Below are 25,715 nucleotides of genomic sequence, written 5' to 3'. Positions count from 1 at the left end.
GTACCAACAAAAGTCCACCAAAAAATAGCCACATAATTTACCATTTAAACATCAGCTCTTCCCTTAGCATGAATCAGAGGATCCTATAATTGCTCCCAAGTGGCAAAACCACAAGCATGGAAGTAAATGAACCATGATAAGAGTCTCTCATATTAAAAGCATCATAAAAGCCTGAGCACAAAGCCTAGCAAGAAATGCCCCTCTCCACATGGCACAGCTTTGAGCAGGCTGCATTCACCCCCTGGGTGCTGCCTCTGCTCTTTTACACACTGGAATTCAGCCTTTTCGTGACAATATTCCAGACATGGAATTAACACTTCTGAAAGCTTTCAGGGATCAAAGGTTGCCCCCTTCACGAGTTTTTTTCATACTGAGAACATGATGAAGTAGTCTGGCTCCAGTTGGAAAAATAGTTCAGATGACACTCCAAGGGGTTGTGGTAAGAGGAGGTGGCTGGGCAACTGGGACCAGGGTTGGCATCAGCCTTGCAGATTGGTCTCCTCTTCCCATGCAGCCACTGCAGAATATGCTTCTGCCTTTCATCCCCAGGGTACAGGGTCTGGTGCCAACCCTTCTTAGGGATCTTGTGGATGGAGCTCCAAATACAGGAAACACTATTATTTGTTCTGGGGTTAACTCAGACTGCAACCTTTATGTGCAGTAATGAGAAACTTGGTAAGTAGCACTTAGTCTTCCATCAGGAATGAGCCAGAGAGTCCTAGCTCAGAGGAAAACAACCTTGTCTGGGTGAAGAGGAGGGCAGCATCCTTCCTGGGAGTGACAGAAAGTCAGCCTTTCAGCCAGGCAGACAGACAATGATTTTTTATAGGTGACACATCCAGAGCTAATGGTAGTTTCTCGGCTCCTAGGACAAAACGGGATTGTTGCTGTTCTGTCTCTGCTGGTGATGGTGAAGATAGATATGTTGCTTCTGGCTCCAGCTGTTGGGAGTGTTGCTTTTCCATTCTCTTTGCAGTGGGAACTGGCTACTCAGCACACTGTTTGCAAAACCCTAGATGACTTAGCCATCACAGTTGTGTTTTCAGGGATTTTTCAGGTGTTCCAGAGACCCTGTTGACAACGTGTTCCTCATTTCTTTAGGTGCTATCAAAAATGTTGGTTTCCCTGGGACTGGCTGACTAAACAGAAGTCTCAACATTTGTGTCATAAATATCTCAAGACAAGCCTGTTGATTCAGTGAAATGTGTGGTTGGCTCCTATTGTAAATGCATTCATAGAAAACCTCACAGTGCTCTGCCTCTTGGGATTACTTGGGAGCAAAACAAATGACAAACATTTTTTTTTTTCTTTTGAAAATAACATTTTGATATATGACAGAGTGGCTTTTAATTTTACACCACATCGTTTAAGAACACATGAAGCAACATAATTAGTTAAGACAAAATACGTCAAAATAAATAAATAAATAAATAAGGGATGATAAGGAAAGCCAGTTCTGAAAGCAAGCTTGTTGCTTGGAAACAGCTATAATTTCAGTCAGAAATGTCTGGATTAGATTACTCTGACAAGTTAAAAGAAGGCAAAATTTTGCTAGGCGTTTACAAAGCAGAGATGCAATGAAGGGAAAAGCAAGGCCTGCAAACCAAGAGAGGGGCTTTCAAAGCCATCTACTTCTGGATTTGAATCCAGATCTGATAATGGCTTGGTAGCTCTGGGCAAGCCACAGACCTTTACAAGTTCAGAATCACTGATGAGCCAGGCCATGAAGCAGCAGGACAACCATATCCCTCTGCAGGAGACTCAAATCAGAGGGCAGGGCACATGATGTTCATATTTACAATGATCTTTCCAGCACATAAAATCCTAGACATTGGAAGGCAAACCCAGCATTGCCCACTTCTAGGAAATACAGAAATCTTCAAACTCCACTGTAACATGGAAAGCCAAAGCAGCAATGGACAGATATTCTTCATAGCAAATACAAACCAGCATCTCTGAAACAAACCAGTCAACCAGAAATCAAACTAATTCAAGCAGAGCTTTTAATTCTAGCAAAGAACAAAGTCAAACATTTCCAACTAGAGAAGGGGAGATCCAGTTTATCTGATAGCTTAGGGGGAAATTTATATCACTGAGTGCCAAGTCCCAGACCCTCAGCTGAAGGCTGTGGCACAGAGATTGAACCAGAGACTTCCAGCTGCACTGGAAGAGTTGTAGGCTGGTATCCTAACCATTTTTCCCTGAAATTTTCCCCATGATGGGTGGAAGTATCACTGGAACAGATATTTTACAAGCAAAACTACATTTCTAAGGGTCAGCATTTCCCACTGGAAATCTTATTTTAACGCAAACCTTATTATGTTAGGGAGTTTGTGGAGTACTTTGAAGAAGGACATTGTTATTAAAACAATACTTGCTAATACAAATATTTACTGTAATAAAAGTTAAAGGATTGTATGATTATATTTACATTATTGTATTATTTTATGTCTCAAAGGATCCTACAGTAATTATAAAAAGAAAGTACTACAGTAATAGCAGCTCTGCTACCCCTTTGGGCTGGGTATTAGAGACAAAAAAAAGCAAAACAAAACATTTTTAGCCTTCCAGAGCCCTGAAAGTTTAAAGAGCTAGTCTGTCAGAATGACACCATCTTTACACCTGCCTAATCTTGTGCTTAGGGATAAATGGCAGCGGAATCCTGGCACTGCTGTTTTAACTAGGTGAGTATCAATAAAATCATGCCAAAAACCTGCCCTGTGCTGTGAACATTTCCACATCTAACCTCTCAGGCAGCGTTTCAGAAAAATCAGTCCTAGTCGTACTCCCAGTCAGGAGATAAAGTCCCTGGTTCTTTATTCTTAGGCAAAAAGAAGAATAAGTTTCACTTGCTGAGATTTTAATGTCATATTCTTGAAAGTCTTGATATGATGAGCATGAGATTCAGCCTGCTGCTCCATGCCCTTCAGCTCATGTCACGTCTCACTTTATAGCTTGCTTACAGATACATTTCAATTGGTAATATTCAAAATTTCCAAATGGAAAATAGCTTCTGGTATGTGAATATGGCCAAATCACAGGACAGTTCTATTCCCACCAGTTGTTGCCACGCAGTGTGATGTTACAGCTTGTGTTATTCCATACCATGGCTTGCAGAAATTTGGACCAAAACTTTAAAGATATTAATGTGCATGCAAATGCAGTCTTGCACATAAATCAAGCACACACACTTAATAATCTGGTGCTTTGGCTTTATGAAATGATAGATCAAAGAAGAACAAATGAGAAGATGGAACCCAAATTAACACATTAACTGAAATGGAGTACTCTCAGATCCTGGAAACCACTCTCTGTCTGGGTGTCACATATCCAATTACATCCCTCGTAACTCAAATGACAGAACAGACTCAGAGAAGCTAGGATGCCTATTCCTACTCATCACCAGCTACTCATAGTAATGTTTTTCAGAGTACTAGTAATTATCCTTACAGGAGAACAATTAAAATCTAGTGTAATTGGAAGTCTGGTTATGATTACAGATGAGTCAAACTGCTTTGGAAAATGAACACAGAACTGTTTGGAGCTCCATTGGTATTTTATTAATCATGTCACTAAAATGGATACATAAAGAGGGTGCAGCTATACAGTGGGATTTCAAAAGCTCTCAGCACTAGCCACACTCTGCTCCTAGTAAAGTTGGTAGGAATTTTATTCCTTGAGTTTAATGGGAACAGATTTATGCCAGAACTGAGCATTTTTACAGCATCCAAATCTTATTGTTCGTAAGCAACCAATTCTCTGGACATTTCTTTAATTCTTTCTATTGATCCCATGATCCCATAGTCCTGACATTATTTTCCTGTCCCACTGGTAGCCCTAGAACTGGAGATGCTTCAAGGCCTTGAGCCCAGAAGATATAGGGAGAAGAGATCCTCCCATCTTCCTTGCAACAGGGATGAAACCCAATAGCAGCTGAGGCTCTGCATTGCAGAGGGAGAACTTGGCCTGAGCCTGGACATTGAGCTTGCTGCTGGGGATAGAGTGCACGAGACTTGGCCTTGCAGAGCTCAAGAGTGATGTAGCAATTTACAGCAGATGGTTAGCATCAGAGAGCTGTTTAAAGAAATAGTGTTGAGAGTAGAGAACTGAAAAATAACATAACAGGAGATTTATTTGTGGTCTCTGGTTCAGGGCTGTCTAAGAAACACAAGCAGTAGTTAGTACTTTCAGTTGGTCACAGATAACATGGAACCTTGAACCAAAGAGATTTTAGCTTTTTGCTTTGCAAAGCCAAAGCCTACTCTGATAAGAGGAGGTCCAGACAAAGCATGACCACCTTATGCCATTCTTCTGTCATGGCATCATCCTTTACCAAAGCTCCATACGAGGTACTTAAGAAAAAGAGGGGGATGTCCCTCAAAATACAAACATTCAGAGAGAACACTACCAGTATTTTGCTTCTGAATCAGTTTGCAGGTATTGGAAGCTTGGACTGAACTGTGCTGAAAAGATGGGCAACCATTCATGTAAATCAAAGGTAAAGAACAAGCAGGGGGAGCACAGGCTTGGTTGTCTACTCTGCTCAATGCTTTGGCCAGCTCTGTAGAAACCTCTCTGGATGCATAGACAATTTGCTGTAGTTGAGCAAACCATGCCAGTAAACTAGGAAAGATACACTACTAGCAAGATCTCCTAACAACATGTATAACTTGGAAATCATGATTTTAAAGTCATTCTTGTAATTTGTTTTCATGCAACAAAATCTGCATTCTAAGAACCCATCCACTCAGTGTGAATTATACCAGTCTAACAAATGGTCTTAAAAAAGCATCAAAAGTTCTCAAACAAACTCCAAAAACATGCTGAAAAAGCTGTGCAAAAATTTGAAAGGATTCCCTGAATAAGATGCCAGGATCTTAATTTTCCTTTTGTAATTAAGAAAAAAATAAATCTACTTAGAATACTCTTGAAAAGTGATCCCATCAGAATGAATTGTCTTAATGCTTTACATCTGAAGAAAGCAAGGTAAGACAGTACTATACTGCATTTTCTTCTATCTGAGGGAAGCTGGAAATAATCTGGAGAAAAGATTATTTCCAACTTTCCAGCTCTTTTTCTATAATTAACAGGATGTAAGACATAACAAACAGAGGCTGAAGAAAACCACAAACTCTCCATATGAGGTTCAGTTCCTGTTTACTAGTATCCTGTTTACAGCATAGGCTTTGATGGTCAGATAATCAGGCCTCTCATGTTCCCAGAATGACCACACTTATTCTGTACTTATTTAAGACTGGGAAGACTTTTTAATAAAAAAACATGCCGAGGAGACAACGCAGAGAGAGAGATTATAACAATATGCATCGCTACGGAAATACCAGACTCATTGTTATAGAATACAGAAGTACCAAGGACCCTTTTGTGTGAACACAGAAGGATGATGCAAAGTGCCCCTTCAAGGGGAGGCAAGGAACAAAGCCCTTCCCCTCCTGCCCCTGCCCTCCTCTGTGCCTGGGTCATGGAACTCCTCAGGTGGAGGAAGGAGAAATTCCCATTTCCCAGGGCATCCCTGCCTGCTGCCTAGATTTTGTTGCCAGCCAAGGGCTCCCCTCAGGACAGGTGCTGCTTTTCAACCTGCCTTTCTCAACTCCAGGCTGGGGAAGGGGAAGGACAACATGGGGATTTCGGTTTGGCTGCTTTGTTTATGCCTTTCCTCTTTAACCTAGAGGGCCACTTCAGATCATGTCCTGGTCTAGCATAGACTGGAGGTAAACCTGAATGGCATTCGAATAAACAAAATCAAAACCTATGTAGCAGAACCAGTTCCTGCCTTGTCACACCCAATTCTGTTTTGGCTGAAATCTGTCTGAAACACAACCTGGAGCCTCCGATTTCTGCTCTTCCTGCAAGGAACAATGCTGCCCAGGCTGCAATTGCTTCTTAATTACGAAGAATTTGATGGCAGTTTGTGGTGACAGTGATGAAAGTCTGAAGTGCACATTGCCAGGGACAAACCTGGGCTGTACTGCCTGAGGAGGGCTCAGTCCTGCCACGCTGGAGCAGGAGCATATGCAGCTCTGGTCTGGGCAGAGCACTGCACCCCACGGTGTGGGACACATCACTCTCAACCTGCTTCCCTTCCACAGGAGGTCTGTGCCAGGAGTCAGCACATAGTTGGGTCCAAATGAGACTTATGAAATGACTTCCAAACTGCCTTGGTGCATCATTCTGGTGCACTGACTTTACAACATGATTCATACAATCTTAGCTGCGTCTGGGAGACTAGAAAAGGAGTTAAACTGGCAGGCCCTAGGGATAAGGAGCAATAAAGCAATTCTTCAAGGAGCTGGAGAATAGGTGAAGTATTTATTTTAAAATATTTTACTGACTAAAATGTTGCTGCCAGTCTCTCTGAGACAGTGAGAGCTTTCTACCTTGAGGCTGCATCAAAATGCCACCGGGGGAGTTTGCAGCAGGAATGGTAAAATCCCATGAGATCCTTTTGGGGTTTTTTGAAGTCCCAAATAATAAGAATTTTGCAATATCAGTTACTGTTGTGATATTCCTGCGCCCCCAGGCACAAAGTTTGGCTTTGGAGACTGCTCCTTTCTAGTTTTGACCTGAACTGGAACCATAGCTGTATGGACAACTTGGAAAAACCACAGAAACTTGGAGTCTATATAGAAGTCCCTTGCTACAATGACATCTTCTAGTGCCTTCACAAAAATATATGCCCTCCTCTTCACAAACAGCTTCTTCCCCTTTCTTTGGAACAGACAACTTTTAGAAATTCATTCTATTCAGCACAGAGCAATTCTTCTTCCCTGTGTCTTTGTTATGTATTTCACACCACTAATCCCATTGTTAACTTTTTGCAGCATTGCTGCTCATGTACAAAGTGTACAGAGTGTACAAAAGTGGGAATTTATTGTATTTTTTTAGCTGGGAAGAGAGTTTATGAGCAGAGAGGCTTGCTGTAGGAGAGCTTCCTATTTTCATTTCTTCTTTAGAACTCCTGTTACAAGAGCAGTGATTTAGAGAAACTACCCTTAGCAATGAAGATTTTCTCATCACTTTGTATATGCTAAGAAAAGTTACAAGTGTTTAAGTAAATAACATTAAGAATGATTACTACATAGTCACTGAGATAACATATTGTGTAACAGCTTTTATCTCAAAAAGACCTGAGGTTTTGTCATAAATAAAACTGCTGAAGTTATGCATTGCAAATAAAAAAGGTTTTGTTTATTTAGATGGTTTTCTGGAAATTATTTTCATAAATAGTCTTTCATTTTGCTTTTCGTTTTGATTCTGTTTTGAAATTATTTCTGTCCAAACCCATGTTGCTGTACCAGACTTACTGATGTCAGATTATTTGCTTTTTACCCGGAATAAATAAGGGCAGCTCATCAGCAATTCAGTGGAATTACAGCTATACATCATCTGACAGCCCAGCCCTTATATGACTCTGTCTGTATCAGCTAAAATCAGGTGAATTGAGAGGCTATCATGCTTCCTGCCCATTAGCAACATTGCTTGGATTTTATTTATTTTTTTTTTTCCTCCAAAGATCATCACTCATATCTTATGAAAGAAGAGGAAAGTCCCTCTGATTCACACAGAAATACCTTAATTAGTGCAGTTTGCTGGTCAGGATATTATTCCTCAGGGACATGGTCTCCTGGGAAAAAAGCCAATGTCTAAAAGTTTTCTCTGGAAAAACTGGGTAACAGATGGAAACTTTTTCAACACTATTGTTTTGGTATTTAAATTATTTCAGTGCTCCTGAAGAGGATGAGATAAAAAACTTCACTACACAGTTAATTAATGGCAATCATCTTCATACAGTTTGTACCATAAATATACTTGGCCTCTAACAGAAGAACAAGAAAGATATTTGGAAGGGTATCACGGGTGTGGAAGATTTCAATCTTGTTTAGCCTGAGGTTTATCTGAAGTGCTCTTTGCCCAAGATCTCCTCTCACAGTCTCCTGATTCATTCCAGTGCAAATGAGGAGAGAATCTGGCCCAAAAATTTTATCAGGTTTAATATCATCATAATTACAAACAGCCCATTTCACTCAGTAATTATACCGTGGAAAGGGAAGTTTAACTCCATCCTTACTCTGAGATGTTCTGCTTCTGGGTGATGCCTGTGGCACATTCATATTCATATTCTTGGTTCTTTATGGCAGCCCCCAACATCCCTTACAACAAAGATGACTTTAGGTCCAGTTCTGGACATCCTGTTAGAGGCAGAGCCCTGTCAGCATGGACAAGGTATAACTCAGAGAAGTAATTTTTCAGTAGGAGTTAATAAGGTTGGATTTGAACCTGTAACTGAGAGGCAGCAAGCTCCATAGTCAAATAACATTCCCAAGAGCCTTTCAACAGGAAAATAATTTAATTCCACACAATTCGTCCCTGACCATGAGAAAGCTTTCATGATGTATTGGTCAAACACTGTCACCAGTTCAGCACAAGGTTTCTCTGATAGATCAAATGATTGTGGATATAATTTCATAAACTTCTTGGCTCAAGGGTACTTGCCCACTTGCAGAAGGAGCTCACTGCCACATTCATTAGTACTTTAACGACATCGTGATTGTTCACCAAGATAAAATGACTCGCCTGACACTTCTGCAAGATAAGAGATCTAACAATAGATCTGAGTCCTGACTCCCTTGTCACAACCAGGTACTTCCTGCACCACAAATGCATCACAGCTGAGAAACCCCTCATCAGCCATTAGGACAATGCTACAAGCTGTTGTGAGAACAGAGTTCATCTGGAACATTATCTTCTGCAGGACTGGCAGTATGCTAAAGAGCTCTCTTATTATTTTTAAAGGGCAAACGTTTTGGCTTTGTTGAGCTGAAGTCTGTAGAATTCATCTCACAAGTTCAGTCACATGCCACAGGCCATGAGCTGTTGCCTTTCAGCAGAAAGTGAGGATTCATCATTGTTTTATTATTATTGAACATCCTTTATGTTGATAATAAATCACTTTAACAACATCTGTCACTGGAAGGCTCCAACAATCATGCTATTGCACAAGCACATGTACCACCCTCTCAGCAGCCTACTGCAATCCAAGCATTCTGGGGGGACGACTGCGTCCCTTTCAGCTTAGTGTGCTATCTACAGCCTTGAACAATAAAATCCCTTTACCATTAGCTTTCAGGAAGTGGGAAAATGTCCTCAGTGTTCGTTTACTGGGGGGCCACAAGGCCAGGTCTTCTGCTGAGAAAGTTATAAAGGAGCCATGATTTTTGCAGTAAAATTGCTCTCCAAGAAAATCCTTCTCATGGTTCCTCGCTGAAAGATTTTCCTATTCTCTTCAGTTATCAAACAGCAATAAATATTAAGTAGACTTGGTCAATACTTTTTAATGTGGTTTCTTTTCATTGCTGGAATATGCTGCTTTGCCCAAACAGATATAGTTAGGAGGGGTGGGATGGCTTCAGTAGATTTTTTCATTTGAATTATTCTTCTAGAAACAATGGTTTTGAAATGGTCAAAGAAGCTTTCTTTGACATTTTCAGAACTGAAAAAGGCAGTGTTCTTTAGCTGAAGCAGCTTTTCATTTTTGAGTTGCCTTATCACCAAAAAAATCTGAACACAAATACAAAGATGAGTGGTTTTCTGATGTGGTATGGGAAAAGTATTTGAAATTTTAGAAGTTCTCAAGGTGCAATTAACTAATTTTCTGGTGAATTCTATGACTAGCTGCATACTGTATATACTGACAGATTAGTTGGCAGTACTACATTTTATAGGGTATATTACCAGAATAAAATGTAATCCACTAAAAATGAGATATTTTGAAAGTAATTGCATAAAAGTGAAACTAAGTTGATTGAAATGAATGCCAAAACATTGACTGAGTTGAAAAGAGGAGGTTTGGACATATCACACCCAGATTTTGTTCAGGAGTAGATCTTGTAGAGATATTCACTGTAATGAGTCTAATCTTATTCTACTCTTGATGTCATTTATGGCTCCTCTACTACAGCTGAGACAACTTCTTCCAGTCTTTGCCTCTGAAAAGCCCAAAGAGAAAAGCTCTAACCATGCTAGGATGATTTTAAAGCATTGGAGTTAGAACTGGAAAATTGGCCCTTTTTATTTTGAGAGTGTGAGCAAGAATGACAACTAGCCAAAAGAAATAAGAAAAAAAGCCCACAGCTCTTTCCAAAGTGAGGGGTGTTTTACATCTCAGCATCAGCTCATCAGTGATGTACAAATGGCTCGTTCAAGGAGTGCAAATATGCCTTTCCAGTAGAGCATTAACCATACTAGAAGAAGGTTTACAAGAGAGAAGTGGTCAGCCTTAAATTCTCTTGGCTCAAGTCACAAGTCTCTTACACTGTTATGCCAGTAGAAGCCCTAAAACAATACATAATATCTCCTAGGTAACTGTAGTACTATATGAGAGCTCTTTTATTAGTTTCCTAATTAAATTTCACAAAGTTCATAGCAGTGACAGATTCTTGGTTATCTCTGCAGCAGAAATTCAGATGGGATGCCAGAGGGAAAGGATGGGGAGGTTCGTCTTATTGCATGCCAAGACTTTGCGCTACCGGTTACACTCGTCAATCTCTATCTGCAGCACTTAAGAGCTATAAAGAATTCATTAAAAGGGCTGAGATTTGTTAGAGACACCTCAAGCTCATTAAGGATGCTGATGACATTTGAAGCCCATGAATCCACACGCCACCTAAGAAACACTCAAACAGGGTTTTCTATGTTACGGAAGAGGGGAGAGAAAAAAATATTTTTTTTTAATGTGTTACAAAAAATAATTAAAAAAATTTCATTGCTAAAAACCGATACTTTTCAGCTGTGTGCCTTCCTCTCTCCTTCTCCTTTCATGAATACCAAAGTAACAGCAAAACTGGATGTTTCAGAGAGAGAAAGAGGGGAGGAAGATAAGAAATGTTAAAATCTGGTTTAAGCTGTGGGAAAAGCAGTAAGAAAAAGAGGGAATAAGAGGGCTCAAGTAGCAACTTCTGTGGAAAAAAAACAATTTCAACAAACCCAACTCCCCCCTTCAGGTGAAATACCAGAGTTACTAGAAATAGTGAAACCACATTTGCTTTTTCCCTCTGTCCTCTGTAGGCATTTCAACCCTTCCAACATTTTCAGTTACACTGAAAGTTCAGGGGTTTTTGGACTGAATCTTATATTTATTTTCAACTGCTTTAATTTATTTAAAAAAATTCAGTCATTTTAATTTTATTTAATTTGATCTATTGTTGTTTTAATTTATTTTGAAAAATTCAGTTGTTTTAATTTTAACTTTTTCCATAGAAAAGAATGCTTTGGGGAAAAAAACCAGACATTTTATGCAAAATTATTGTTGTTGCTAAAAAATCCACCATTCACCTCTCAGTATGCCAGATATAACTACCTGTCTGAAAGGAAAGAAAGGAGGGGAAGAGAGAGAAGAAAGGAATGACTAAAATAATATGGGAAATGTGGAAAATTTTCACCCCACCTAAGCTGTAAAGTGTAATGCAGAGGAGATGCCAGGTGTAGACTTGCCCCTTTAGTCTGCCTCCAAACCTGAGCAGACTCAGCATGTTCCTTCTGCATGTTAGTCAGTTCAGCCTATAAAGGCAGAGCCTCAAATGGCTTTTCAAAGGAGGGGAAAAAATATCAATCAAACTAACAAAACCCCCAACAGTAAAAGTAGTTTTCTTCTGAAACAAGTATTGACTGAGTTCAATAACAACCTCCAGTCCAGCTTGGTGTGAGATATTTTCTACTGAGCCTTATAAATGCCTTAGATGATTTTTTCCTCTATGTATGAAGACTTTTACGCCAAAGGCACAGGGAGTTTCTGTGGCCAAATGAAATTAATTTTGTGCACAAGGCATCCCCCCCTGGGGGAAGGCTTATAACCCAGGTAATAAGAGAAAATCCCTAATGAGTATGCATGTGAGAAAAGGCTGAGTCGCTCCACAGGATGCTTGACTGGGGAGCACTGTCACCCGATGGGCAGCCCAGCCTGTGTGTGCGGCACCGGTTGCGTGCTGGCTGTCAGTCACTGGAGACGTGAATGCAAATGCAATTTGCTTCTCTGAATACCAAATGTTTGTGTTTTCTGTATTTTGTATATCTCAGGATGCAAATGTAGTTGAGAAAATTAAACTTTACATCTAGCTAGAGATAGAAATCTGAAGTTCCCACAGATTTAGAGGTGTTCTCATTCAGACCATTCCAGAGGTATACCCAGGCCATACTGAAATACACCATAAATTTATGCTGTAAAAGGAGAAATGTCAACAGAAACCCTACCAAATAGATCAAGAGAACATGAGAACACATTACCTCTTTCCTCACTCCCCTTCTTTTATACTGAAACAAATGCCTGTTCCTCTAGTTTTATGTAAACTCTGCTTTTTCTCTCAAAAAGATTTCAAAGTGAACAGCACACACAACAGAAAAACCCAAACCAGTGTCAACAGAACAAATTACCTCGCTAACCAATACCTAACATGCCAAGACCAAATTTAGGAGGTATTTCTTCAGACTATCAGCAGCAAACACAGTGGAGCTCTTTGTGTGTTGCACTCACAGGTGCTGCATCATTTGAGAGAAGGAGCCCCTTGCATATAACCTGCAGAGCAAAAGCAGGGCTGACCTAGTGAAAATCAGCATCTAAATAACCCAGAAAACATTTGCAGACAAATCCATACCGTGAAGAAAAAAGTGTTTGTGTCTGAGCTCTCCCTCAGCAAGGCAAACACATGCCACTGGAATCACACAGCACCAGTGAGGCAGTACACACACAGAGACTTGCGAAGAGACAGTGCCAAATAAAACCGTAACAAGTGTTTGCAATAAGAGTTACCCAAGTTAGATAAGGCAGGAACACCTCATTTTGAACTTAAAATCTGCCTAGGAGAGGGCTGGATTTGTATTGTTTTGATTATTGTTTTCAGGTGTAGACGTTTCTGTCCTGTTCCTCTCCATGTTTTCAGAAGAACTCAGGTGCCTTGTCCTGTTTCCCAGGCAGAGCAGAGGCTCTCGGGTGCCCATCAGCAATGCTGCTTAAAGGGGACATTGAGCAGCAGCCAGTCAATAACCGACATAGTACACACAGGTACACACAGCCTGCTGTCCAGCTGGTGTCAGAAGCAGTGTGTGGCACTGCAGACACATAACACACAGGTGCAGATGAACAGGTAAGCCACCTGAAGCCTTGGTGCTGCTCACAGGATCCAGCAGTTTGTGAAGTGCACATTCTAATACATTCCTAAAAGAAACTTTTCCTGGAGTAAAGATTTGTGTAAAAATTTACTGCAAAATATGTCCCTTTCCAATCACCAGGCAGAAAGTTACTGACAAAAATCAACCCAAAGAACTGTAATTTTCTAATTCTGTGCTTAAACTGTGGAAGAACTTTTGAGTCCTCACACTGCAGAGTGAAGACTTCAGGTACATGGACATCTATGTATTTTCTTACACCTTTTTAAGTGTGTATGCCTTTCTTAGAAGGACTGAAGCAGGAAAGGCACTGGGTCAGCCCCCCATTGTCTCACTGCTGAAGAAAACCAGTGGCACTACTTTAAAGGCTAAGCAGAATTACATTGGGGACCCAGAAGCCCTCAAGAATTAGGAAAACTGTTTGTGGTTTTATGCCTTCAAACAATATTAGCACCCAAAAAGAAGTGGAACTTCTAACCTGCATGCTCACTTCTCTTTGAGGTTCAAGATATTTATCCTCTAGGACCACCTGGAAAGAATTGCCTAAGAGTTACAGCTGTACTTCACTCACAGAAAGAGACATTTGCCTTTGTCCTGCATTTATGTTTAGCAATATTAGTAATTTAGGTGAAGATGCTGCTATGCCAGCACGGATTAGTTACACAACCACCACTTGTGGAGGGTGTGGGAAGCTCATTACATCCCTACAAGAGTGAGCAAAAAGATAAAGAGTAGGTTTTTTAATACAGAAGACTTCCAAATGATAAAGAATACAGCCAGCTGTGGAGCCCACCAAGAAGCAGGTGAACATACATCAATGCGAACATTGACTACAAGAAGTCTCTTTTTCCCCCCCAAGACATTTCTGCTCATTCAAAATGTGCAGCTATAAATCAAATCAGATCAGATGTGACTGTCTGAAAGGAAGCCACACAATAATCAGTTCTGAATTTTCCCACCCCTCTCCTATAAAAAGCCAGTAGAGTATTACAGAAAGTTAATAGGTGCATCTAACCCTTTATATCTGGCTAGAAAATGACATCTGATAGCAGCCTGTACAGGCAAGCTCTTATTAAACGTTATTACCCAACAAGGTCTATCCTAAATCAGTTAATGATCGGCACAGACAGGTAGAAATGTACCCAGTATTTTCTGATTTTGCATACTACAGGAACAGCTTTTAATATTAAAAAATTCATCTTGTTCCTACTTATGCTTTGATTTTCTTCTCCTGAAGTGAATGTGAAATCTGATTACATTAATTGAGCATGTTGTCAGATTGTCACTTTTCTCTTTTTTTAATTGCCTTCCACCTCTTTCGTTATCCCTGACAAGCCACACTTTAAGCCCAACATCCAGGTTTGCATGCCTGGCTTTCCCATGTGCAATGCTACAGAACTGGTTGCTCTCTGAGGTTCCACAAACTGTATGATCTTGTTGGGGTAGCTGGGATGCCAGATGAAGACGTGCTCACTGTGAGCATGCACAATTGTTTGTATTCCCTGCTACACTGAGACAAAAATAGAAAATTAGAGTATTGCTAGGAAAGATAGAGAACAGTGTTTCTGAGCCTGCATATCTGTGCTATTACAGGCATTATAGATTTCTACTATATTGGCTATTAGGAGGCATTAATAATTCTTCATATGTGGATTTCTTCTGCAGTGCCTCTGCTGTTCTAATTCAAAACAGTATGAAAACTTACCTCAAAACTCTGCACAACCATTCAGTGAGTTTTATAGTCTCAGTAGATACTTAGAACTATTCTTTCCAAATTGTAGAGCAATCTTTCCTTTGAGGAACATGCTGTGACTTTTACTGTGAACTTGCTCTTGCAACACAGGAATCTGTGCAGAGCTGAGCAGCTATGGGCAGTAGAAAACCCAATGGAGCATCCCAGGTCTCCTCCTCCCTTCCTTCTAACTCTCTGAACTGAATCCCCAAACTACACAGAAAGAATTCTCCCAGTAAGTGAATTTCACTCTAACTTACCCAAAGCCATCTTATGTCTCTTGAAACCTCCTGGATTTCTACAAAACACTGTCATCTGCCTGGGAGTTAATGAAGGGGTTAATAATTTAGGTCGTCCCCTTACACCCCCGCTGTATTAATTTGTTTTAGGTGAAGTTACACCTAGTTTTAAACTGCCACTGTAGGAGAGTCCCAACTTGTTTTGCTATCAGTTGGCTTTGATAATTTGCCAAGGAGCTAATCCTGCTTGACATGCAGCTCACAAGATACGCCTCACCTGTGCTTTATCAAAGCAGTTAACCTCCACTTTAAAAGTGGTGAGTGCAAGCCTGCCAGTGGTTGTTGAGCTGCCTGGAAAACACATCTTGTAAATGATTCTGCATGCATGGTTTTTGCTTTTGTATTTGTTTTTTTTCCCTTCAGGAGTTTTGTCTCTCACATTACAGCTCTTGGTGTGTTTATAGAGTCACCTTCTGTCCTAGAAATCTGCTGTGCTGCGATGCAGGCTCCTGGCAGCTGTGGGACATGGAAGGGAATAGTTCATTGCTAACACAAATGCATTTGCTGACAGTGTAATTACTCCCTTCCCCAGAATTTTTCCTTGTTTTCTTAAATGCAGGACACCTACAGTCACAATAGCAATATATCATTTGCCTGTAGCACAGCTTTCTTTCCCCTGTAAAGTGTTAATGAAGTTCCTGTCCTTGTTTCTGCAGTAATTGTAAAAGCATGTTGGATAATATACTAGCCACACTTTATTAAAATACTGGCCACACTTTATTAAAACCTAACAATCTGATCCTGTGCTCCCTGCTACGGAGAGAGCTAACTCGAGTTTCATTTGGAGTTCATTTCAATATGCTTAGATCACACACTTGGTTTTAATTCTTCCAAGGCCTGGGTTGAAGACAATGTGCCCAGTTGCAGCATATTCAGCTGTTTCACATTTAGCTGTGGCCACATCCCCACTACTTTCTAACTTGAGGTCTGATCCTGGAAGGTGCTGAGAGTGCAGAGAGCTTACTGCAAGCTTTTTGGTTCCCACCAATGTCTGAGGGGGAACCGAGGCAGCTTTGTGGTACTCAGGACAGGTGTTATCCACATGTGGGTGGCTCCAGGATGGGTCAAAGAGATCCATACAGACCTGCTCTGTGCCTTGTTATGCCTTAGGGTATAAGGGACACCCAGAGCTTGCAAAGCCTTCACCACAGTGTGACTCAGAATGGCAGTGATTTGAAACGGACAATGGAGGGGGTTGGGGCAGCTAATTATTTGACAATTATTATTGTTGAATAATTCTTCCAAGGGACAAGGAGGGAGATGAGTCTCAAGTGTCTGCCTTTTTGTGTTTTCTCTTTTCTGATGGTCTTAACAGATCAACAGATAGAGGTGGGATGAGGTGGTGAAAACCAAGGGCCACATAGGGTTGGTTTTGCTGCAGTAGATTTCCATAGCACTGTTCACCTAGAGGCCTTGAATGGGTTTGGTTTAATCACCATCACTTTACCTGCAGGGAAACTGAGGCAAGCCATGCCCATGCCCACTAGAGTCATGCTCTGGTGCTGCTGACGTGGAGGTGGCAGTTCCATAGGCAACTGTCCCTGAGAATTTTTGGGTGTTTCTCTACTACAAAAGCAGTATTCCCAGGATTGCTCTCATCCATGTAATTTCCTCTCTCTGAGAAGTGTGACTTCTTCATTCTCTCTTATGTCTTTCTGCTCATAAGCTAATCACAGACTGTGTGTGGAGACGTGTGTCTGTATAGGGAATATCTTGCTGTTAATGAGAAGATAAACAGCAGCATACACTGCTGTGTTGTATCTGAGGCAGAATATTGCTAGAGATAAGCGAGCCATCAAACTCTTAGGTGCTAAGGCACAGAAAAAGAGTCTCTTGTTTGACATCTTGTAGGAGGAGAGCATTAGTGCAGGTTAAAGATATAAAGTATAAAGCAGAATGACATAGCATGAACTTAGCAGAAGAAAAGGTCCATACAAAACCTGTGAGGCAGAACCCTTTGGCCTCTCATCTTGAGGTGTCACCTCAACAAATAATGCACAACACTTTCTGATCTCTTCTCTGATGACAACCCTTTGACTTTCTGAAGGAAACATCATTGAAAAATGTGTGGCTCTTTCGGCGTGTGATTAAACCATTAAAAGAATTGCCATGGTGTACAGAAACACTCAAAAATGTCATGGCAGATGAGCACCCAAATACTTCTTTGGCAGAAAGTGATTAGCACAGCTGGATTTCCTGGTTAAATATAAGGTTAGAAAAATACTTGAACAAACTTCTTTCAGCAAGGACAGGATTAAGGAGAATGTCTTGTGCTGACAAAGTTTTTCTGGTTGCAGACTGATTATATCTTTAATTTAAGATGATTATTTTCCATTTTCAGTAATTCATATGAAAAGAATTCCCTAAATGTTTGTACTGCTCAAGTCATTGGGAAGGGCAATTCCAGATGCCCTCTAAGACTGTTGGGAAGTGGTGGGTTTGGAGTGGAAGGGTTCAGGTGGCTTCTGGTGCTGTTCATGGGGGTTGCTTGCCTGGAGAGTTATGAGGATTGCCAACAGCCCTCCTGCTGAGCAGCTGTGGACCTCTTCTGGTATTACACCACTTGTTTTTCACATCCCTCTTGCAGGAATGACCTGCTGTGGAGTGAGGAGCCAAGCCTCTCACCAATGGTGCTTCTCACCAATGGTGCTCCACATTGTCCAGGCCACAAGGAAACTCACTATTAAAGTGACTTTCTTGTTTTAATTTCTCCCAAGGTAATGATGTCGTTGGCCACAGGCAATGCAAAAGGCTTTGGGGCCCAATGCAGCAGTATCTTGCCTTCAGCTGACAGTGAACTGGAGCTGCATTATGTGTTAATTACCAAATATGACTAGCATCTAATTTAAAATTAGGAGTCCTGTAACAGCAAAGAAAGGGGAAAGATTTTTGTTCTTGCTTAGTGGAATGAGAAAGATTCACTCAACACTTGTGTTTTCCTGCACGCCCACTGCAAATACAAGTGTAAGCACTTGTGTAAATACTTGTGCAGGGATTGTCTGGAGCCAGAGCTAACTCCAGCTTGTGAGGGAGGAAATATTACTGTCAGGTAAGAATAAACTCTGGCTCTGTGTCTTGTGCTTGCATGTCACAAGGAAAGTCTGCTACAATTAAAAGTGGTGAGAGTTCAGAGAAAATATTCCTTGGATTTGTATATAGTTCAGATATATAACTAGCTGTAAAGAAGGTGTAATGCCATTTACCTTTGTGCTCATCTGGGAGGATTTCTGTGGTTAATGGGTATTTACAAGTGCACAACATCATAAAAGAGCTGAGTGCTATTTATTGCTGTGCTCTAAATCCAATGGTCCAATCATTTATGCTGAGTAACACAGATCAGCTGGCACTGATGGTCTGGGGCATGAGAAGCTCCACAGTTATATTTCTGTTCTTTTAATTAAAAGATTAAGAATCTATAGTCTGATCTTCAAATGAAAGGCATTGCAAAATGAGAATGCTGGCAAAGCTGCAGGTCGGTTTAGATTAATTCACAGAAAATCCTAAATGGGAATACTGGCCTGATTTATAGATCTACAGTTAGGAGGTATTACAGCTTCAGCATGTAAGGAGTTATTCAGTATTCAAGGCAAGGAAATGGCACAGAATAAAGCCTAGAATCTGAGTGTGAAATAAAGCAAAACTCTACCATAAAAATAGAAGGCGTAATAGTCTTCCACGTGGCAACTTTGGAAAAGATTAATTTGTTTGCCTGCTATTGTGAAAGCTCAGATACAGCACAGGGCTCCAGCACCAGCTTCTAAACTCAATGGAGCCACAAAAGGGCTGGGTAGTGAATAACTTTGAAGAGTGAAACATCAAACCAGCCTCAACTTGAATCTGAGAAACATCCTAAACCAAACCCAAACAATGCTGCTGAGTGAATGATTCAGGGGTTTGGTAGGACCCTCCACATTTTATGTGGAGCAGTGGGAAGGTTGATAATAAAGCCTGGTGGAATACCTCTTTCCAGGCCAGAGTAGAGAGACAAATCATAAACAAAGGAGACATATTTGTCACTTGTTGAGCATAATTAAAATCACCTTCTTTGAAGCAGGAATGCATTTCTGTGCCTATTCCCTAAGTGAAAGTCCTCACCAGGATATTGAAGAGTCTGGCACACACTGTTATAATTGATGATATTTATCCATGGCTTTTACAGTGTTGGACACTTACTTGATGGCCTCCTTTCACAGTCCCTCAGCAATTTATGTACTGACAAGGGTGCTGCATGGCCTTTTCCTTGCGCATCATTGAGAAGGGATGTGATGAAGGCAGAATCCTTGAGAATTCCATATTTCAATCTGCCCTCTCTCTTGCTGTGTGAGTAAATCCATATCAACTAGACACATAGATATGATTCTATTGTTTCTGTTTAAAATGAGCTGAGTCCCTCACCCTGACCTCCCATCTAGAGTGCATGTCTGCATTTCCTTTATTTGGAAATCAGGATTCTAAGGTGTCACAGTTAGGAAAGAGAGAAAAGGAACTTGCTATCCTGTGCCTGGCCTTGGCTCATTTGACTTAGCAGTTCTCCTGACCCACTTTGGGGTGCCTGATGACCAGTGGCCACTGTGCTGGGGCTTTGTATCCATCAAGGAGTTCAAAAAGCTCTTCTGCTCCCCCTGAGTTCCCTAATTCTGACCTGAATCACTCATGGTCTGACAATGTGGCATAGAGGTCATGGAAAGCACCAAGCTTCTTCCTTGTACAGAAAGGTTATCTCCTTTGCTTTCCCCAAAGGTTTTAATCCTCAGCCAATCTTTCCTCCAACAAAGAAAGCCTTTACAAAAACTAAAGCTAGGATCTAGATCTGCTGAATTCTGGGCCCATGCAGTAGCCAGCAGCCTGTAATTCCCAGATAAAGGTAAATACCTGGCTGGAAGAATATTTACTTACATCTGGCACTACTGATACGGAATCAGTTTTTTTCATCAAGTGCCTTGGGATGTTAGATTAAATGAAAAGTGTTGCAACAAAGCACAAAGAGGATTCATAACAGTGCTAATAATAGCAGTACCTGGCGTCACTGCTCCCATAAATAGAGACCAGCATGAGATAAGTCCATGCATTTAAATCAGATCACCAGAATAGTTTTGCCTCAAGCAAAAATTATATCATGACTACTTTATCTTTATAAATGATTGCAGGCACAGACCATGCACAGGAGTGTTTCGGAGGATGTGCAGCTTTTCCCCACTGTCAGGTGCAACACTTTGGATTACTGCATCACATGGAGGAAGGCAGGGAAGACGTTTACCTCCTCCCTGTTTCCTTAACCAGAAAAGATCTAATCTAGTCCTCCTGATTCTTCTCATAATGTGAAGTGATCAAAGATAACGAAAGGGCTCACTTGGGAAGTAACCTTGTACTTTTAGCTTTTTTGCCTTTTTTTTTTTTAATCCTAGGTCAAAGAAAAGCCCATCCTGGCTTATGATGACATTCAGACCCAGAAGATCACTGTTTACAATCCTGCTATTTTTTTTTCTTCTAGTCCTTCTTCTTTTAACCTCTGGCCTGTCAGCTCATTCATGAAAGAAGGTGATTATGGTGGGTAGGTATACAGCTTTCACTTTGCAATGATGCAATACACACTTTTGTGTATGAACACTGCATATAGTTCTCTGCAGCTCGTTCAGACACCAATTACAAGCTGCTAAATGAGGGCAGGGCAGCAAACAGGATCTGATCTACAGGACAAACCTGAAAAGGGCGAAGATGAGTGAGAAGCAGGTAGATTTGGATGCACCTTTGGATCCCAAATTTTACTGACCATAGATAAACAACTTGGCAACAAATAGTATGAAGGTATGGCTCAGATGCTTTGGGTCATTTTTAAGTCACTATGTTCTTTCACAGTCCCTAATCACCAAGTAAACCATCCTCCCCATCACACCCCAGGATTTCCTTGGGGCTACCAATGCTGTAGGCAATACGTCAGCCGAAGAAACATTCTTCTTGTGGAAATTCTAGTGGGTTTTGTCTGGATCTAGTGACAGCACACTAGAGAGCCAAATGATGGAAAGGGCTATTTTGGCCATGAACTTCCCTGAGTTCTGTCTTAAACTCTTACACTAAGGGTGGCTGTTGTAACACAGCAGACAGGGAAAAAAAGAGAAATAAGATATATTTTACCTGAGGCTGTAGTCCTTTTGTATTAAGAAGTCACAATCCATGGGTCTTCTGACTTCCCCACTACCTTGCTTTTATTCCTCACATACAGTTTTTCTTTTCCTCACTTCCACCTCTCCAGCTTCCACCTCTCTTGCCCTCTTTATTCTTCCTTTTCATATTCCTCTTAGGGCTTTTCTTTCCAATGCCTATCTCTCCTCATTGCGCTTCTGTCCTTCAGCTCCACAACTCACACTCTCAAGGAAGTCCTTAGTCACCTCCTAATCTGAGGCATACATTAATTAGCTGGAAATAATATTTTTGCTGCTCAGTGTTGGCACAGTAACAGGGACACCTTCCTCTCTGCCCTGCTATGGCAAGTACCATCATTTTGGACAAGTGCCAGATTTATGGATTAGTTGCTGCAAACCAGAGGGTGGATGAAAAACTCTGCTGGGAGATGAGGAAATAAGAAGAAATCTACCTTCTCAGTTGGGTTCAAAGTTCTTTGCTTCTTGACATCTCACACACTCTCAGGCCAGCAGTGTTCAATACAATTCTTAGTGCAGCAACTGCGTCCCCAATCCAGGCAGGCAGTTAAGTCAAGCAAGGCCATTACTCACCTTGGACAACAGCCAAAACAGGTTATTTTGCTTATTTCACATACTTTATCACTTGGAATTTGTGTGGTGGTGGGGCTTAGATGTGGCTCAAAGAAACCCATCTAGGAGAGGAGGTGTGTGGGACAATCACTGCTGGCAGCCTGACATGGGTATTCCAGAAGCCCCATATGCCTGCAGAAACAGCCTGAGATGAAACCATGCCATCTGAAAGGCTCAGTGACACACTTTTTGGGCTTTTGGCTAAGACTGAGTGTGGAAGATGTCAAATCACTCAGGTCAAAATCACTTTCTCAGAAGGGGATGGGGAACTTTCACAGGAGCCAAAGCTTCAACTTGACTTAAACAGTTCATTTGCTCAAAAATAGAAATGAAGTCCTTATGTTTGTATTGCCTTGTCAGAGCCTTTTCCTTACTGCTACATACTGACTCATTAACAAATGAACATGTTTTGATTCCACCATGAAAGTCTTGAGATAATTATTACAGCTATGGTCCTAGGGCTGGAGAACTGTGCTTCTAAAATGCTTTTATAGGCTACAAATTGGATGCTTTTCATATAGGTTATCTAATTTTAATTACAATTTCCCCTCTGGCAATTCCTTCTCTGCTTTGAAGTTGCTGGAGTTTTGTCATCCTTGGGGAGTGAGCAGTTTCAGATTATCATCATGTCAGATTTTATGTCCATTGAAACACTTTTTCAGCAGTTCTTTTATGTGAGACAAGCTTTCATCTATGGGAGTTTTATTGGTCTGAAAAGTAAGACAAGCAACCTAAGTGTAAGTGATGTCCTACTTGCAATGTGGAAAAAAAAAATATCACTCTAAACATATACATTAGCCACTAAAATAAAAACAGTAATTACTGTCCCTGCAGAGACAACTGCAGAATGAAAAAATATGACATTCTTTTCAATTAACTATTTTTTTTTCCAGTTAAGCTTTTACCCTTTTCAACCAATATTTCACCTGCCTGAGTCATGAACAGCAACGAACAAGGGCAGGGCAGAGCAAAGGAGTACTGAAATGAGCAGATCATCTCTTAGAAGAAGGCCCAGTCAAGGTATGACATCTGCCCATCAATTTAGGCACTAACTGAGGCTTGTGCTTTCCAAGCCCTGACAAGACACCCCTGAGCATCAGCATTAGTTTTGACCATTAGGCTGGTGCTAGGTGCATTTCACATGACTAATGGCATAATACTTAGCGTTCTGCTTTCATCAGGAGCAGATATGGTCCCTCCCTCTGCTGCATTAGATGCTTGACGCCCATCTATAACATGTAATCTCTTGAACTTTATTGCTAAGATGTTTGTTGATGTTTGTCAAAGCCAAGGAAAAGAAGGATTTAGCACATAAGCATCTCCAATGAAAGGCTGATTTGTTTGTGTTGTAAGCCTCAGGCACTATGTCCAAGGGACAAGCTGTTAAATTCGAAGCATATCAACTACGTTTGTGTCAGTGATTTTTCTTGTCAGAAACGTTATTGAAGAAGCCATTTGGGTTTGCACAGCCAATAGCAGTGCTGACAGCACAAGGTGCTGCCTCACAAGTTCGATGGGCTGCCATCATGTTTACTCCTGTAATACTCTCATGACTGAAGCTGTGATAAAACAACCAGAAAACCAAGGATGCTTAAACCGTTCGGAGTAGTTAGACCTTTACCCTGCATAGTTTTAAGGTAGTAAGAGATACAAGAGCAAATAGCTAATAAAAACAAACAAATTAACACAAAGCTTGAAAGGTTTGCTAGTGAACAAGAAAATGTGGGGGGGAGGGGGGGAGTGGAAGACACTTGCAAGTTTATGCTCTCATCTTTGACATTCCTGAGCTAAAAACTGAGAGTCAGCCCAAGCAGAATCAAGAAGTAACTAGGAGAAAAAAGTATTGTAGGATCATTGCTTACATGCAAATGTCATAACTACTGAAATAATTTTCTTCGTGAGGATTTCTAAGGATATAAAATTATATGAAAAATTCAGATATTGCCTTTCATCCCCCCCAAGACCCTTCCATCATACAAGAGATCTTGGATCCTGTTCACAGGAACTAAACCAGGCACTTCAATTGAAGAAGATCAGAGGAATTATCCTGAGCTGATTGAAATCCCTTTTAAATTTCCATAAGCCTTTTAAAATCACTTGAACTCAGGTTGCAGCTTCAAGCATCTAAGGAGAAAATTTTACTTTATGCCCACATAAACAGGATCTACGTTTTCCTGAAATGCTGCTCCATTGCCCCCAGTTCTGTCCCCCATGGCTGTCAGGGAAACAATGTGGGAGTTACAGCAGAGGAGCCCTGGTTTTGGAGACAAGATGTGACTGCAGAAGCAGGTCTTTTTCCTCAAAAAAGCATGTGGAGTCTCACAGCTAAGGAACCACCAGTTAAGGAAAAAGTCACAGATTTTTTGAAGTCATACATTTTTTTAAAGTCAAGGAATTTTTAAAGACAATTTTTTTTTAAGTCACAGATTTTTTTTTAAAAAGGGGGAGACAGAAGTCTGAGCTGGCCACAGTAACTCCAAGCACATGGACACAGCCTTAGATATTGGTCAGAAGATTGTTTGTCAAGCAACAGCAGGAAACTCCCAGCTCTGAGAGGAGACCGAATGCCCAGCCTGGCTGCTCTCTTTGCCCACTCCAAGGCACTGTTGGCTTCAAAAGGCTCCTGCTGGCAGGGAATTCCCTGTCTGATCCATGCTTTGGTTTTTATTACTCCAGCTAATAGGCAGCATTTAGCAACATGTGTTTCACCTTGCTGATGCACCAGGTCAGCAGGTTCCCACTGTTTTGTGCCATTGCTAAAACATTGTGAGCACACCAAGGATGCCACGTGCACCCACGGTCACACCGGCACATGGTGCACAGCCTCCTGGCTTCATCTTTTGCCTTGATATGCTCTGCACTGATGTCATTGTGGCTTGCAGCAGTGGTTGGGACAGTGGATCCTCAGCCAGTTCCCTGTGCAGCAGGGAACCATCAAAACCTTGGCCAAATGCAGGTTCATTTCTATGTCTGCTCAGTGTTGCATTGCTACTTGTGTCTGAAAAGTGAAAAAAAATACGGGTTTTCCTTCTAGATCCCCATAAAATGCCCCTGCAATCAAGCTGCCAAGTGTTGCATGACCCTCTGAAACCTGGGTTGGCCAAAGGGGTCTAAAATTTACAATTAAGAAAAAAAGGTAATAAAAGAAAAAAATTAAGACAGAAGAAGGTGAAAGGAGGTAGACTTTTTTTGGTACTTCTCATTCTGACACAATTTTAGGTAACTGTTAAAATCTAAAGAGCTATTTTGGATTTATTCCTGCAGCTCAATTCACATTGGCCTGTGATTTTTAATGGTAAACGAGGCTTAGTCTTCTTGACTACAGATGATTCAAGGGTATCCCTAATATTCAGAAAGGCAGACTGGAAGAATAGATCTTAGTGCTGCAGGAGGAGTCACTAGAAAAGCAAGTTCAGTTATTTTAAGCTAAATCAGCCTAAAAAGATACCAAATCTGTGAGAATCTGAGGTAGCCAAAATACCTCAAAAAATGTTACTTCCCTTTAACCAACCAATTTCTCTCTACAAAGTGTCTGGGAGAAGTTCTGACACTGCCCGATGTGCACTTCCAAAGGGAGATTAGTGTTTTCAAACATCAAAGTAGAGCTCACTTTTAAACTATGAGAGGATATCAAACTTTTCATGACAAGGATTTAAATGACATCGATTCTTTGCAGTTCTGACCATATTGTCTTCCTTTTAACCCTTTCCTGTGTCCAAGCTATTCCAGTTGAGCAGA

Source organism: Indicator indicator, chromosome 24 (assembly GCF_027791375.1).
Source record: "Indicator indicator isolate 239-I01 chromosome 24, UM_Iind_1.1, whole genome shotgun sequence".
In the NCBI taxonomy this organism is placed as follows: Eukaryota; Metazoa; Chordata; class Aves; order Piciformes; family Indicatoridae; genus Indicator; species Indicator indicator.
Note: the sequence above shows the minus strand (reverse complement) of the source record.